Source organism: Vombatus ursinus, unplaced genomic scaffold (assembly GCF_900497805.2).
Source record: "Vombatus ursinus unplaced genomic scaffold, bare-nosed wombat genome assembly UNPS02014772.1, whole genome shotgun sequence".
In the NCBI taxonomy this organism is placed as follows: domain Eukaryota; kingdom Metazoa; phylum Chordata; class Mammalia; order Diprotodontia; family Vombatidae; genus Vombatus; species Vombatus ursinus.
Window position 1 is genome coordinate 28,255,682 of NW_020954550.1, and position 15,720 is coordinate 28,271,401.

A 15,720-nucleotide genomic window follows, 5' to 3' on the forward strand; every position below is an offset into this window, starting at 1 on the left:
CTAGTAAAGACATATTTTGACCGTTTAATAGTTTTATCAGGGGGCTTGCTCTGGCTATTGTGATTAGTACTTATTAATTTAATTTCAATAATACAAATCAATACTTTTTAGAAACATTTGATAAACCACTTAGCTATGCAATTGGGGGATATATGTAGTACTATTTTATTCTTCCTCAAAGAAGATTCAATATAATATTTCATTACCTTCACATATCAAAATTGTTTTGTCATTCTCTAGAAGGTTAGCACTCCCTTAGTTTCTAATATGGAAATATTACTAAAAAACTGCTTTAAATATTTTCATACATATGAGTCCTTTACCTGTTTCTTTGATCTCTTTGGGAATAGGCCCATTAGTGATGTAGTTGGACCAATGGGTTAAGCAGAAACTAGCAAATTGTTGAATATGGTTCTGAATTGCATTGCAGAAGGAGCAACTCAATTCATAGCTCCACCAACAATGCATTAATGCGACTATTTTCCCACAGCCCCTCCAACTTCTATCATTTTCTTCCTTTGTAATCTTTGCTAATCTGATTAGTATGGAACTTTAGAGTCACTTTAATTTTCATTTCCCTGATTATTACTGATTTGAAACCTTTAATGTATGGTTATTGATATTTTGAATTTTTCAGTAGAAGCAATAGTAAGAAATTTTTACTTATTTACATATATTTATATGAATTATATATATGTATATATAAATAAACATGCACATATTATTTTATATGTGAATATATATGTATAAACATATTAATAATATGCTGAATATGTCAAATGTATATTTATTGATTTTTTACATTCATTTAAAATTATTTTCTAAATTCTTTCCCTTCCTCTTGCTCTTCCCTCACCCATTGAGAAGGCAATAGATATGATTTCAAATGTGCATGTATGGACCAGCACATTTTTATATAATCCATGTTGCAAATAATAATAATACAAGAAACATAAAAGGTAAAAAAAAAAGTACACTTCAATTTGCATTCAGAGTTTGTCAGTTCTCTTTCAAGAGATAAATAGCATTTTTCATCATAAATCATTTAGAATGAACTTGGATCATTACTTGATTACTTTTAAAAGATTTTTAAAATCTTTGTTAAGGTATGACTCTGCTTCCAGTGTGGAGGGTGTACTGTCCCAAGATTTGGGGGTTTTGTGCAGCTGTTTGTTATCTTCTTTTGGTTGTATGTTTTGATCTTCTTTGTCACCAAAGATAGATTCTATGGTTTGACATTTTTGTGCAGTTTGTTTGTGTTCCCAGCCAATTACTTGAGTTTTAAACTCTTTGTTAAGGTAGGGGTCTGCTTCCAGTGTGGAGAATGTACTGTCCCAAGCTTCTTGGGTTTTGTGCAGTTGTTTTCAGAGATACTTTTAGGGAATTGTAAATTTTCAGTTCTTCCAAGATGGTATGATCAAGAGTGAGGTGTTTACTCCTTTCCTGGCCTGTATTCTGGTCTATGAGTGACCCCAAGCACTCTTTTCTGCCTTGGGACTGTGAGGATGATTCCCTTTCTGCCACCACCACAAGCTCCACCATGCCAGCACTCCTCCTCACCCCAGGACTACCATCCAGGACTGCAACCAGCTCTAAGCAAAGGCAAAGCAAGAAAATCCTGCCTCAGCTCCAGCAAAGAGATCCCTATAATCCTCCTCTGATCAACTGCTTGATTCCCCCATCATCTGTGGGCTGAGAGCTCTGGAAGCAGCCACTACCACCACCTCCACAGGGCTGTGACAGGACTGGGATTGGAGTACGCTCCTCTCTCACCCAGGTCTGACAGACCTTTCCCACTGACCTTCTGATTTGTCCTTGGCTTTTGCGGGTTGTGAAATCTGGAAACTGCTACAGCTCCCCTTGATTCAGTCCCTGAGGCCTGCTCCAGGTTTCATGGACCCTGTCTTTTCTGGTGTGGCCCACGCTGAACTATGCTCCTCTTCCCAGCTGGTGCAACAGACCTTTCCTGTCAACCTTCCAGGTTGTCTTGGGCTGGAAATTTGTTTCACTCTGTCTTTTTGTGGGTTCTGCTGCTCTAGAATTTGTTTAGAGTCATTTTTTACAGGTATTTGGAGGGGTATGGGAGAGAGCTTAAGCAAGTCACTGCTTTTATTCTGCCATCTTGGCTCTTGGACTAACTTTTTTAACAATATTGTTTAGACTTCACCCAGGTGGGGAAGCCATTGTGTAGTTCACTACATTTTTGAGAAAGAGAACTTTCTCAAAGATATTTGGTATTCATTTTCCCCCAGTTTCCTGATTTTCTTCTCATTTTGGCTGGATTGGTTTTGTTTGTGCAAAACCTTTTTAATTTAATGTAATAAACTTTATCCTTTTTTATTTCCTGTGATCCTCTGTATCTCTTTTTGGTAATAAACTCTTCCCTTATTCATAGATCTGACAGGAATATTTTTTCTATGCTCTCCTAATTTACTTATGATATTACCTTTTATGTCTAAATCATTGATCCATTTCATCTTAATTTGGTAAGCACTGTGAGATGTCAGCATATGCCTAGTTTCTGCAAACTGCTTTCCAGTTTTCCCAACAAATTTTGTCAAATGATGAGTTCTGGCCTTCAAAGCTTGGATCTTTAGTTTTATCAAACACTAGATTAATCTGCTCATTTACTACTATGAATCATGTAATTAATCTATTCCATTGATCCATCCTACTATTTCATAGCCAAAGCTATATTGTTTTGGTGATTATAAATTAGTTTATAGATTTCTTTCTCAGTTTTTTCTCACTCTGGTTTAAGTATCAAAACCAAATTTGTGTTATAAAAAGAACTTAGTAGGATTACTTCTTTATCTATTGTTTCACATAGTTTATATATTATTAGGATTAATTGTTCCTTAAATATGTGGTTGAATTTACTTGTAAATCCACCTACTCTTGGGGATTTTTTCTTATGGGGCTCATTCATGGCTTGTTAATTTTTTCAAAGACAGGATTATTTAAGTATTTTATTTATTCCTCTTAATATGGGAAACTTTTATTTCTGTATATATTCATACATTTCCCTTTGTCAGTTTTGTTGGCACATAATCAGGCAAAATAACTCCTAACAATTTCTTTAATTTTGTATTCATTGGCAGTGTATTTATCCTTTTCATTTTTTATACTGGTTATTTGGTTTTCTTTATTTTTAAAATCAAATTAACCAATAGTTTGTCTATTTTATTGGGTTGTTTTTTTCATAAAACCATATCCTAATTTAATTTATTAGTTCATTTTTTTTTACTTTAAATTTTGTAATCTCTCCTTTGATTTATAGGATTTCTATTTGGTGTTTAATTGGGGATCTTAAATTTGTTAATTTTCTTGTGTGTGTTGGTGTGTGTGTGTTTATTTCATGACCATTTCACTGATCTGCTCTTTATCTTTTTTATTGATGTATGCACTTAGAGATATACTTTTTTCCTCTGAATACTACTTTGGCTGCGTCCCACAAATTTTGGAATGTTGTCTTATGCTTGTCATTCTTTTTTAATGAAATTATTAATTGTTTCTATGGTTTCTTTTTTGGCCCACTCATTATTTAGGTTTAAATTATTTAGTTTCAAGTTAATTTTTAATCTGTGCTCCCTCAGCCCTTTATTGAGTTTAATTTTTATTGAACTATATTTTGAAAAGTTTCATTTAATATTTCTGCTTTTCTGAAGTTTGTGAAGTTTTTTAATGCCCTAGTACATAGTTAGTTTTTGAGAAGGTGATGTGTATAGTTGAGGGGAAAAATGCTCTTTTCTATTTCATCAGTTTCTTGATAAAAGGTTCCCAGATTCAATTGCATGATTATCAGTGAATCTGTCTGACTCCATGTTGTGTTTTAATCAAACTATTTGTGAATTAGCATGCAAGTGATATTTTTATGGCTATAATTAGTAGTAGATAGTGAACCCAGGTTTATAAATGGACTTAGCCACTATGTTCTTAACATTTATCTGCCTAAAAGGAAAATCAATAATCTTCTTGCTTGGGTAAGGAACCTGCACAAAGAGAATATATTTTTTTTAATTTTTAATTTTTTTTAAATTGTAGGAATCACCAGTCACATTTTCTGGACAAGAAATTTGTTTGTTCTAAATTTTGTAGTGGTTGGAGGGATGATCATCAGGAGTGAAATGTGGATAGGAGTAGATAGGGGCAAGAGGTTGAAAGTGAATCCAAGCATTATCCTGAGACCTGACAATCAAGGGGATAAGAGCAGTTAAGAAAACTTACAGGTGATATTGGAACCCAAAAGTTTGATAATTTTTACTGATAAATATGTGCAATTTACCATAAAAACTTTAACTTTATCCTCCTTAGGGTTTGAGAACCTCCAAATTTTACTAATCTTTTAAACTAAAGAAAAGCTCTTAATAATCTATTTTTTGTTCCCCAAAGTGAAAAGATCATTGTGGGGAAAGGAGTTCACGATGAGAAAGTAGGGGGGAAATAAGGCCATATTGATAGTGAAACATAAGTGACTATGGACAAAATTATTTAACAAGTCAGATAAAAATGTGTGAATATTGTGGGGAGAAAGTTGGGAATGATGTCATGTGGCTTCCATCCTTGCTGGAAATTCCTTTGAATTCACAAGACAGTAACATTAAAGGTCACAAACAATAGACTGAGAATTCTTCCCCCAGGTATAGACTGATGAGGGTATCAGAGAGAAAGAACTGCTTATTTAGATAGATCTAAAGTCATCTTGTCCTTCTCCTCCTCTCCACATAGGCAGGCAGATCACAGTGTTTCAGACCTTGGAACTTGCAGTCAGGAAGACCCAATTTCAAATCCTTCCTCAGATACTCCCTAGTAGTATGATTTTGGGAAAGTCACTTAATTTCTTGGTGTCTTAGTTTTCTTATGTTTTAAATAGGGCTGGTTTGAAACTTCATAAGGTTGTTGTGAAGACTAAGTGAGTTAAAAATATGGAAAGAACTTTACAAACCTTAAAACATTATATAAATGGTTGTGCCTACTGTGGTGGATGTATGATAGCTGCTAAATGAAATTAAACAGAGAATTGAGAAGAACAAAAAAAGAGTAGGAAGAGAGAGGGGAAAAGAGGACATGGAGAGGCATATAAGCGAAAAAAATGTAATTAAACTATGCCTCATGGGAAAGAGAAAAAAAGAATATTTTTTTCTGAAATAGTGCATAACATGAACCTTCCTAATTATGGCTTCATTTTCCCTCATCCCTACAACTGAGAATTGTCAGTGTAAATATGAGGTACTCAAATATTTGTTGAGGAGATAAATAAACAAGTGGAAATAGGTAAGCAGTAGAAGATGCTCTTCTCTCTTCCTGAAAGCCAGCCTCTGCCCTCCTCATTTTCTCCCTAACTCTCATTCTGAGTTGGGAGCAGTGAGTTTGTTGCTGAAGTCAGGTGTACTTGCTCTTCTTAGACTTCCTGGTTCCATGCACTGCAAATTACTCACTTTTTCAGGAGTTTGATGACCTTCTATTTCTGTCATTCTGTGATAAACTTGCAATTTTGATGCAATAAAAATTTCGAATGACAGTTTGTGCAATATGAATTTAACCTAAGTAATATGGTACTTTCTTCATATATTTGTGTCATTGTCTCTTTGAATAAACATTATCAGGTTTCTGATCAGTTCATTTTTTTTTGTCACAGCATTACTGGAGCATGATACCATTTTACGATTGCCATTTATATCATAATAACTCATTATTATTATGACCTACTGAAAATTCTGTCTGAGTAATAGTATAGACCTTTAGGGTATAATTCAATTGAGAGCTCAATAAGAATGAGTTTTATTGCTTCCTATGGTATGACAAATTCATATGGTAGACTCTTCAAAGGAGTTTTACATGGGTGCTTAATTGGGTAGTATTTCTACATAGATCATTGAGTAATGGTCAATGGAAAAAAATGAAAAGTGACTTTAGATCTATCTAAATAAGCAGTTCTTTCTCTCTGATACTCTCATCAGTCTATGCCTGGGGGAAGAATTCTCAGTCTATTGTTTATGACTTTTAATATTACTGTCTTGTGAGTTCAAAGGAATTTCCAGCAAGGATGGAAAGCCACATGACATCATTCCCAACTTTCTCCCCACAATATTCACACAATTTTATCTGACTTGTTAAATAATTTTGTCCATAGTCACTGATGTTTCACTATCAATATGGCTTTATCTTCCCCCTACTTTCTCATCATGAACTCCTTTCCCCACAATGATCTTTTCACTTTGGGGAACAAAAAATAGATTATTAAGAGCTTTTCTTTAGTTTAAAAGATTAGTAAAATTTGAAGGTTCTCAAACCCTAAGCCCAAATGATTTAAAGGAGAGTGTCTAAGTGTTTCTTTTTTAATATCTGTAAATATGCTCTATTTCTTCTAAATGTTTATAAATTCCTCAAGGGAAGGAATCTCTAATAATATGTCCTATATATGTGCTAGACAATCTAAAATATTTTTATCAAATATTTATTATTTATAGTTACATTATTCCTTAAAATTTGCAAAATATTTTAGATACTTTATCCTATTTGACATAACATCTCAGTGATTTAATTTTAGAGATAAGCAATCTTGATTTGAGATGTTGAGCATCTTGTCCAGGGTCATACAAGTAAAGGGATTTCCACCTAGGTCTTCTAGACTTCATTTTCAGCACTTTATCCATTATACCATTGTGCCACTAATGATGAAAATTGATACATTTTTTAAAAATTTGACTACCAACTAATCCTTATGGGAATTCTAGTTTCTTACTTCAGATAAATTATTTCCCATCTCTAAATAAATTATAAATAAACCATTACTTTGCTTAGTGTTATATTAGCTAGTAAACATTTTCTGAGACCTTCTGTCCCCACCCCTTCCCCACTTCTTCCTGGGTGAAGCTCTGCACTAAATGTTGTGCATCTATAAAAAACAAACAATGTAGAAGAAAAAAACAAGAGTATCTAACTCTTGATCTCATAGAAAACAGAGAATGATCACATGCAAGTGAAAAGAAATTCAAATACAAATATACATGATATATCCACATACCTAATATATGTATGTATTACATATAACATGTGTATATATAATACATATGATATATGATTCATCTCATCTTTGAGCTGACTGATTTAAAATTTTACCTCTGTTTTGCCAAGTAATCTACCAAGACACTATTTTGAGGGGCAAAAATTTGGTACTATAAATGTACTCATTGCCATATATAAATTGTGATTATTGTGATTATAAAGGAAAGAATTCACATGAATATTCATCCAATTCAGTCTAAAAATATCCTGCTACTGAGGAAAAAATTACTTTTGGTGAATAATTTTATGCAAATGATTAAACATGATTATGTACATTGATAAAGATTGATCAAATCCACTTTACAAACTCCTGCATCATTTTATTCATTTATTTTGCACCTCAAATTATATATTGTGCATTTTTTAGTTGGGGAAGCCAGAGATAGCCTAGATACAATTCAATGTCAATGAGAGAGGAGCTATCATAGCCAAATGGCATCAGGAGCTAAAAGGCCTTTACAGGAATAAGACATAGTTTAACATAGATAAATGTAAAGTAATAAGATCATAGATTTAGTGTTAGAAAACATATTATATGTCATCTCTTCCAGACCCCTCCTTTTAGAAATGATGAAACTGAAACCCAGAGAAGTTAAATGACTTGCCTAAGGTCTTATGAGGAGAAAGTGGCATAGCCAGAATTGAAATCCAGGTCTTCTGAATCCAAAGCTAGAATTACTTTCCACTGTACTTAGGCTCCAAAAATAAGCTTCATTGGATGAGGAAGATTTGTCTGAAAAAGATCTGGGTGTTTTATTGGACTATGAGATTAATATGAGGGAACAGTGTATAGTACATTGAAATCAGAGAATCTGTCTTTAAATTCCAGTCCTGCTACCAGCTATCTATTGGCAAATTACCTTACCTCTCTGGGCTTTATTCTCTTCATCCAAAAATTGGGGAGTTGGTCTAAATTACTCACATTTTTAAAACAGAACTCATCTTTTCCTAGAAACCTCCTTTTCCAAACTTCCTTATTCCCCTCAAAGACACCATCCTTTTTCATGTCTTCCAGATTTGTAATCTCAACATGATTTTTTTTTTTTGGTTAGGCAATGGGGTTAAATGACTTGCCCAGGGTCACACAGCTAGTAAGTGTTATGTGTCTGAGGCCGGATTTGAACTCAGGTCCTCCTGAATCCAGGGCTGGTGCTCTATCCACTGTGCCACCTAGCTGCCCTGCAGCATGATCGTTAACCTCCCATTCTTTCCCACTCTGTATATAATCAGTTTCCAAATATTGCCACCTCTACTTCCAAAATATCTCTAGCGTTCAACTCCCATCTTTCAATTCACTGGCTACTACCCTAGTTCACACCTGAATCATCCTCTTGTCAAGACAACTATAACTCTCATTGTTAATTTCCCTGTTTCAGGTTTTTCCACACTCTGCCAAAATGTTTTTTTTAAAGTGAAGGTTTGACCACATCATTCCCTTTCTCAATAAACTTTGGTGGTTCCCTATTGCTTCTAGGATCGAATAAAGTCCTTTGGCATTGAAAGCTCTTTAAAAGGTGGCCCTTTTCTCTCTTTTCAATTTTATTATTATATATTACCCTCTATGCACTCTAAAATCCAGTTTTCTTGCTTTTCCTTTCAAATAATATTCTATTTCCTTTTTTTTCCTGGTTGTTCCCTGTGCTTAGAATGTTCTTCCTCCTTACACCACCCCTATAAAATTCTCTCTTTATGATTTCCTTCATATCTACTTTATGTAAGAGACCTCTTTCTCATTATTCTATGTGCATTTCTAAGGTCACCTTCTATCTACTCTGTAATATTTGCATATTATTTGTACCCATTTATGCATGTGTAGTCTCTCTCACTAGAATGTAAGCTTTGAAGAGAGTGATTGTTTTTGCCTTTATTTTTTTATTGCCAGCATTTATCATCACCATTATGCCTGGTGCGTATGTGTGCTTAATAAATGCTTGTTGGTTGACTAATATAGTAGCCAAAAATTCTAATGCAATGTGACCCTGGGCAATTTGCTTAAACTCTCTTTGCCTCAGTTGCCAGATCTATAAAATGTGGATAATAATAGTAGCTACCTCCCAAGGTTCTTGTGAAGATCAAATGAGATAATTGTAAAGTGCTTAGTACCATGCCTGGCACATCAGAAGCACTGTATAAATGTTAGCTCTTATTATTACTATTACTTCTACCACTTGAAATCTTATCAGGTTGAAAGACATTGGACCTTTTTTTTCTGTTTGGTTTCCAAGGATAGGATTTGGAGCAATGAGTAGAATTTGCAAAGAGATGAATTTAGGCTTGTTGTTAGAAAAAATACAAATACAAGAATCTTAATAACAATTAGATTCAAATAAAAGTAGAGAACTGATTTTACAAGTTGAGGGGTCCTTTTTATTGGAGATCTCCAAGTAAAGCCTGGATAACCATTTGTCACTGTTTTGTTGTAGGGATTCTTTTTGGGGTGTGATCTGGTCTCTGTGGTTCCTTTTAACTCTGATATTCTGCAATGTATAGATTCTACCTTGAAAGACAATGGTCCATTTGAAAAAAAAAGGGGGGGATTAATTACATATACATAAAATCCAGAGACTGGAATCTGAAGAAAAAAATAAGATGTTCTTATGACTATGCCTTTATCAATTTACTATTCTCCCTTATATGTGATAATGCCAGTCATTAAACATAAAAGTCTACTGAATGCAGAAAGAAAATTTTTTGTCTTATTATTGGCTGAAGTCTGGAAAACTATTAATAGCAAATAGCTACTTCATATCTAATCATTCTTTGGGGAAACCAAGTCACTAATATAGAATATACTCTCAAATATTTAGAGCTAAACACAAGTCTAATAAAGTGAAAAATCTGAAATCTATCCAGTATTCTCAGTGCCATGCTAATGTGAATGTTTTATATGATATTGATATATTTTGTTGTCAGACACTTTATTATATGATTTCAAAAAAATAGTTTTGTTTCAGTTTCTTTGCATTTACTCATTCCTAATTTATCATATATACTTTAGGGAGATATGTTTGACAGTAATAGGCTAGATCTTTACTCCTTACATTTGTAAAAATGCACCATGTATAATCTGTTTCTCACTAGAGACACTGCTTTAGACTGCCCATAGGATATTTGAAAATTTCCCCCCTCTGGTTCCTGACCCCTAAAGCTAGGAACAAGAAAGTGTGAATTAGCTAACAAACCTCATTGTGAATTTGTTTGTCATCAAGGAAAAATTTGAAAAAAATATTGTCCCACGTGATAGAATTGGGCTATGGATATGTGTTTTTATAATAATTAGGCTGTTAGTCAAAGATAATAACTGTTTAAACATTGGCTCTAATGCTAAAGCTTTCAAATTATTAATGGAAAAAATGTTTAACAATACTATGACCACATCCACATTGAATTGGGGCCAATTTGTTCTTAGGAATCAAGATAATGGAGGAAGAGAACAAAATCCAGAGTATATTTTGGTATTATAAACAAAATAGGAACCATTTTACTTTTTAAATGGGTGTTATCAGTTATTGTAAACTAAAATATCTTGCCATTATGTGTCTGCTTCTGGAGTGCTTTGGACAATTCTGGTCAGTGCAACTGTTCCAAAAAAGAAAGAAAAAGACATCACATTTACTTTAAAGGTCCAGAGAAGGATGAGTGCAATGATTAAATAAAGACTCTTCCAAATGAACACAGACTAAAGTAAAATTAGGACTCTTTTCTCTGGATAAATGAAGGCAGAGGGGGATTGTTTGGTGATTAGGTTTCTAAAATCATGAAGGTATAGACAAAGCAGACAGGGAATGCTTTAACAGACATTGGAATTTTCAAACTAGATAATCTTGAAGGTGTTAACAGAGTAGTTTTGGAATTACAGGACTATAATTCTACAGCTTGTTTCATAGACTTTACCCTCTTTGTCTAAATGCTTTAACCAGAAAGTCTAACTTTCTCCCAGAGCATAGCAGGTTATAGTTATTGGAAAAAAACCCTCTTTGGCAGTTTCTCTCAAAAATGATTATGTGTTTGCTTCTGGAGTGCTTTGGATAGTTCTGGTCAGTGCAACTTTCCCCAAAAAGTAAAGGAAGAGACATGTTACCAACCATGACAGCATGACTATATGACTGTGTCAACACAAAAAAATGCGTATCTGCTTTTCATGTTAAGTCATTCATATCATTCTAAGAATACATAAGCATTTTTAGAACTGCCTAAAGTTTCATTATTTTATTAAAGATGTCTATTGTAGTGTCATGAATTATACACTTACACTTTAGTCAGTATCTGTTATGTAATTTGGGGGATAATGAATAAAAGATTGTTTATTTTGTTAGACTAGACTAGTTAGTGCTAAAGCTGAGATTAAGAGAAGTCTTAATACATCAATTCAGTTCAATTTATTAGTACATAACTGTTCCCTGTGAGTTTGGTAAAATAAAGCATACATTTCTCTTTAATTGAAAATGCATTTTTGATTGCAGTAAAATACACACGCACAGACACACACACACACACACACACACACACAATTAAAATGGCCACATCACTACTGCTACATTTCTGAATAATTAGGGAAAACCAAATGTGATTTCTCAGGTATCTTCAATTTGAATATGATCTTTCCAGGGTTTAAGCCATCTAAGTAACAATTATCAAACTGGTTTTTTTTCCTCATAAACATTTATATCCTTCATCACTGCTTTCTTACTTTGTGCCTAAATTATTCCTTCAAGTAATTTGCATCCTTGCATATTTCTTTACATTTTTTTAATTCTTGTAGATTTAAACTACTTACTAAACGTAAACTCTTGATGCCTCAAACTGAAGGTAGATATAAATGGGTCATCTTTTGAACACTAAAATAAATTTAAAAGCTATACTTCTGGATACATAATATTTCTATTTTAAATTCCTTTTCATTTGAAAATTTTATGGCCTACTTATTAATATACCAAATGAATATTAGTCTTTTGTGTAGCAAATCAAATTATTCTAGGATAATAGAATACACAACTGAAAAAGAATAATCTTGTTTGTATAATGAGACCCTAGATTCCTAGTGACAGTCATGGGAGTATTTATCTGTGGTTATTTAATGTTTTTTTTTAAATTAGTAAAATAGAAACAAAAATATAATTTAATAGTTATCCATTTCATATACATGAGGACATTAAAAGGACCATGTAAAAATAATCAAATGTGAATTTAACAGGTATACATTTTTATAGTTAGAATAATATTTCTTTGATACTTTTGAGTTAAAATTTTTTCAACTACTGTCTTCTGTCTTCAGAAAAAATCCAAATTACATATTTATATGCATATATTGACATATGTGGGCACACAATTTTTTTTTCAAAGTGGAATGTAGGTGATACATATTTAGGCATCTTAATTCCTGTCTATTCATTTGAGTAGTATTCAGAGATTTAAGGAAAATGTCATTTCAGCATCTTGAAATGATTTTGATATGAGACAAATCTGTTTATTAATGAGAATATGAAACTCTTTTTGAAACTCCAAGTTTTGGTTATCAAATGTAAGAAGAAAATTTGTATTAAATGGAACCATGCCTGACAATAACTGCAAGCTAGCACTTGTAGTTGTAGTGGTTGATGTGTGTAGTACACACACACACACACACACACACATACCTAAAAATGATCATACTTTATGTATGTGTGATCATTTTTACATTCTTATGTAATGATATTAAATATTTTCTTATGTTTGAAACAAATTTATTATCTAGCTGAATTATGAGTATAATTTTTAAATTAAATGTAACAAATATCCCAGTCATACCCTGCTATCCTGTGCAAATTGTTTATATCCTTCTATAAGTTCAATACAAGTAGCCCACAAAATGTTGCCCAATTTCTGTTACCATTATAATGATACCACTGGACATATGTGTTGTCCATCAGTTATTCCCCTTTTGCAATATGACCAATTATATTTTAGATTATGTAGCTCTTTAAAGAAATAATTTATGCCTCTTTTTCATATTTCCTTTTTGGTAATGTGTTACAGCCTACCATACTCCTCTCCATAACTCTTTGGGTTGTCTTCAACTTCAATTATTCAAACTATAGTTAAGAGTTGTAGCTATAAAATATCACCAGGGGAATATGGATATTAAAATATAGTCCTTTATTGCAGGCATAAGTTTGGAGTTATTAAGAGAATTTGAAGTTTCTTGTCATTACTCACTTTATTAAGGTAAATCGAAATTTCCCTCTGTCTCCCCTCTCCCCTCTTCTTTCACGCACTATCCCAAAAGCAATTTTATTTCTCAAAAATACACTGCTTCACCTGTACTAGGTGTTGTGCAGTTTAGTCCATGGTGTTTCAGAATTGCTGCTATGCCATCTTTACTCCTGATTCTTTAACTTCCTCTTTTTTTTTGTTATCCCTTTGTATATTTAAAAAAATAAGTCTCTCAATAGGTCATATGTTGTCATTATTTCAAACTAATAGATATATTTTTCTTTCTTTTTTTAAATTATTTCACATATTTGGTAATTTAATTCATCACATTGGTAGTTATATTTATTTACCTTTGTGTGTCCTTTACTTTTTGTAATATATCATACTATTCCCTTCCATCATTTTTGGTGGCTGCAAAATAGCCTTGTGCCATTCAAATTTCTTATATTTTATAGTTGAAGATCTTTCTCTGTTTACAGATTTTTGTTTGTCATTGGAATTGTGAAGTTTATGCATTTTATGTCTTGAATTTTGAAGCATAGGAAGTAGAAGCAATCTGTGGGTTCTTTTGGTTGACATTGTTTAATATATTCAGAAATTTAGAAATTTCATTTGTATTATTTATTATATTATGATTCTCAGGTTTTTTGACTTAAGTAAGTTCTTGTTGGAGGTCCAAGATCCTCAAGTTCTCTATGCATCATGCATTTGAGATCAGTGTTTTGTTTATTTAGAGATCATGTGTTGTTTTACATTATTCTCTTTTTAAAATCTTTTTTTTTCATATTGTTGTTCACTTCAACATGTTTGAATTTCCAATAAAATATTTTCTCTTCCACTTCTTTGGAGAAACTTGCTAAAGTGAATTCAGTTCCTCCTAACCCCCATTCTTCTAAATCTTTTTACTGTATAGGCCTTAAATTCTGCCATTTATTCCTAACTATTCTTAAGAGTCTGATTTCTCTCTTGAACTGTCCTTTAACATTCTGCTACAATCTACTGCTATCTTGGGAATCTATAGGGTTCTGTGTTTCTCAGGTATTAGTTCAATTTCCTGTGTCTTGCAGTGTTTATAGATGTTTTATAAGCTTTTAGATGCTTTTCATACTCATCTTCCCTTTTAATTCTAGTGTCTTTTCTTTTGGTTTATTTGCTTGTGCTCTAGGTTTTTAATTTAATTTTCCTCCTCTTGAATGAGTTCAAACTAGATGAAGTTACAATTTGGAAATGTTTAACAAAATAAATAATAATATAATACAATATAGGTAATGTTAATTTGTCATTTTTTAAGTTAATATGCAGGCCACAGGGATCTTTTTCTATTTGAGTTTGACATCCCTGGTCTATACATCTTTAGCTTCTTACAAGCCTTTATCCCAGTTAACGTTTCTCACATATTACTGTTCGCACCTATTTCTACCTTTGCATTGACATTACATTAATACATTAGTATTAAAATTATTTGAATTTAATTTGTAAAGTTTCATTGAATTCTTCATATCCTTTCTATGTCCCTGAATCCTCCACAACTGATATTGACACTAAAGTTGTAATTATTTTCATAGTAGTCTTTTTGCAAATATTCATCATAAACACCACAATATGAAATTAGAAAATTATCTTACGAAATAGTGTTATCCATGGATACACAATACAATCAACTGCATTTATTCCTTTATCTTCCTCTTCTAGAAGAACATGTGAGTCACCCACCATTCCTGCAACTCCTTTTGTTTCTGATTATGCTAAAAGCAAGAATGTAAAGGTGCATAGGTTCTACTTCCTTCAGTAGTATGAGTCTTAATTGGTCATTGGGCAAAAATCTTATATTTAGATGACAACAAATAATTTAATTTCTGAAGAAAATTTAAAAATTTTGACTCTTAGAACTTTTCTCTACTTTTTCTGATTCCCAGTGACTATTACTATAGAAATAGAAGAGTCCACACAGTATAGAGGGCCATATATAGGCCAATGGTGTCAAATTCAAACAGAAACAAATCTCTGTGTGGTGCTTATTAACTTTAAGAATGACAAGTTAACATTATCTATATTATATCATATTTTTATTTATTTTGTCAAACAATTCTTAATTACATCTTAATCTTGTTTGGATTCACTCAGGAATATTGTGGGGGATTGCAGCCTACTGCAAGTTTGACTGACACCTCTATTATAGATCATATAAAAGCCTTTTGCCCTTACAATGGGATGACTTTCCTTGAGAAGAAAATCAAGAGGTGCTAGGCATGGAGAACACTAATATAAATATATATGTCATGTATATATGTATATCTATGTATATGCATATATGTACACATGTGGTATATTTACAAATCTAGTTCTTCTGAATTCAAATCTCACTTTCTTCTGGCTTTACTTCTCTGCTTCAGAATGACAATCAAATCACTTAAGTGATGATTCTCTGGGCACTGAGTGAATAATTAACTCACATAAAAT

General features: G+C 32.6%; 1 protein-coding gene across 1 annotated transcript in view; it reads left to right on the forward strand.

The window, feature by feature from the left end:
* The window catches only part of HCN1 (hyperpolarization activated cyclic nucleotide gated potassium channel 1), a 577,083-nt gene that overhangs the window by 250,685 nt on the left and 310,678 nt on the right, over nucleotides 1-15,720 (forward strand). The gene's annotated exons all lie outside the window — the stretch shown is intronic.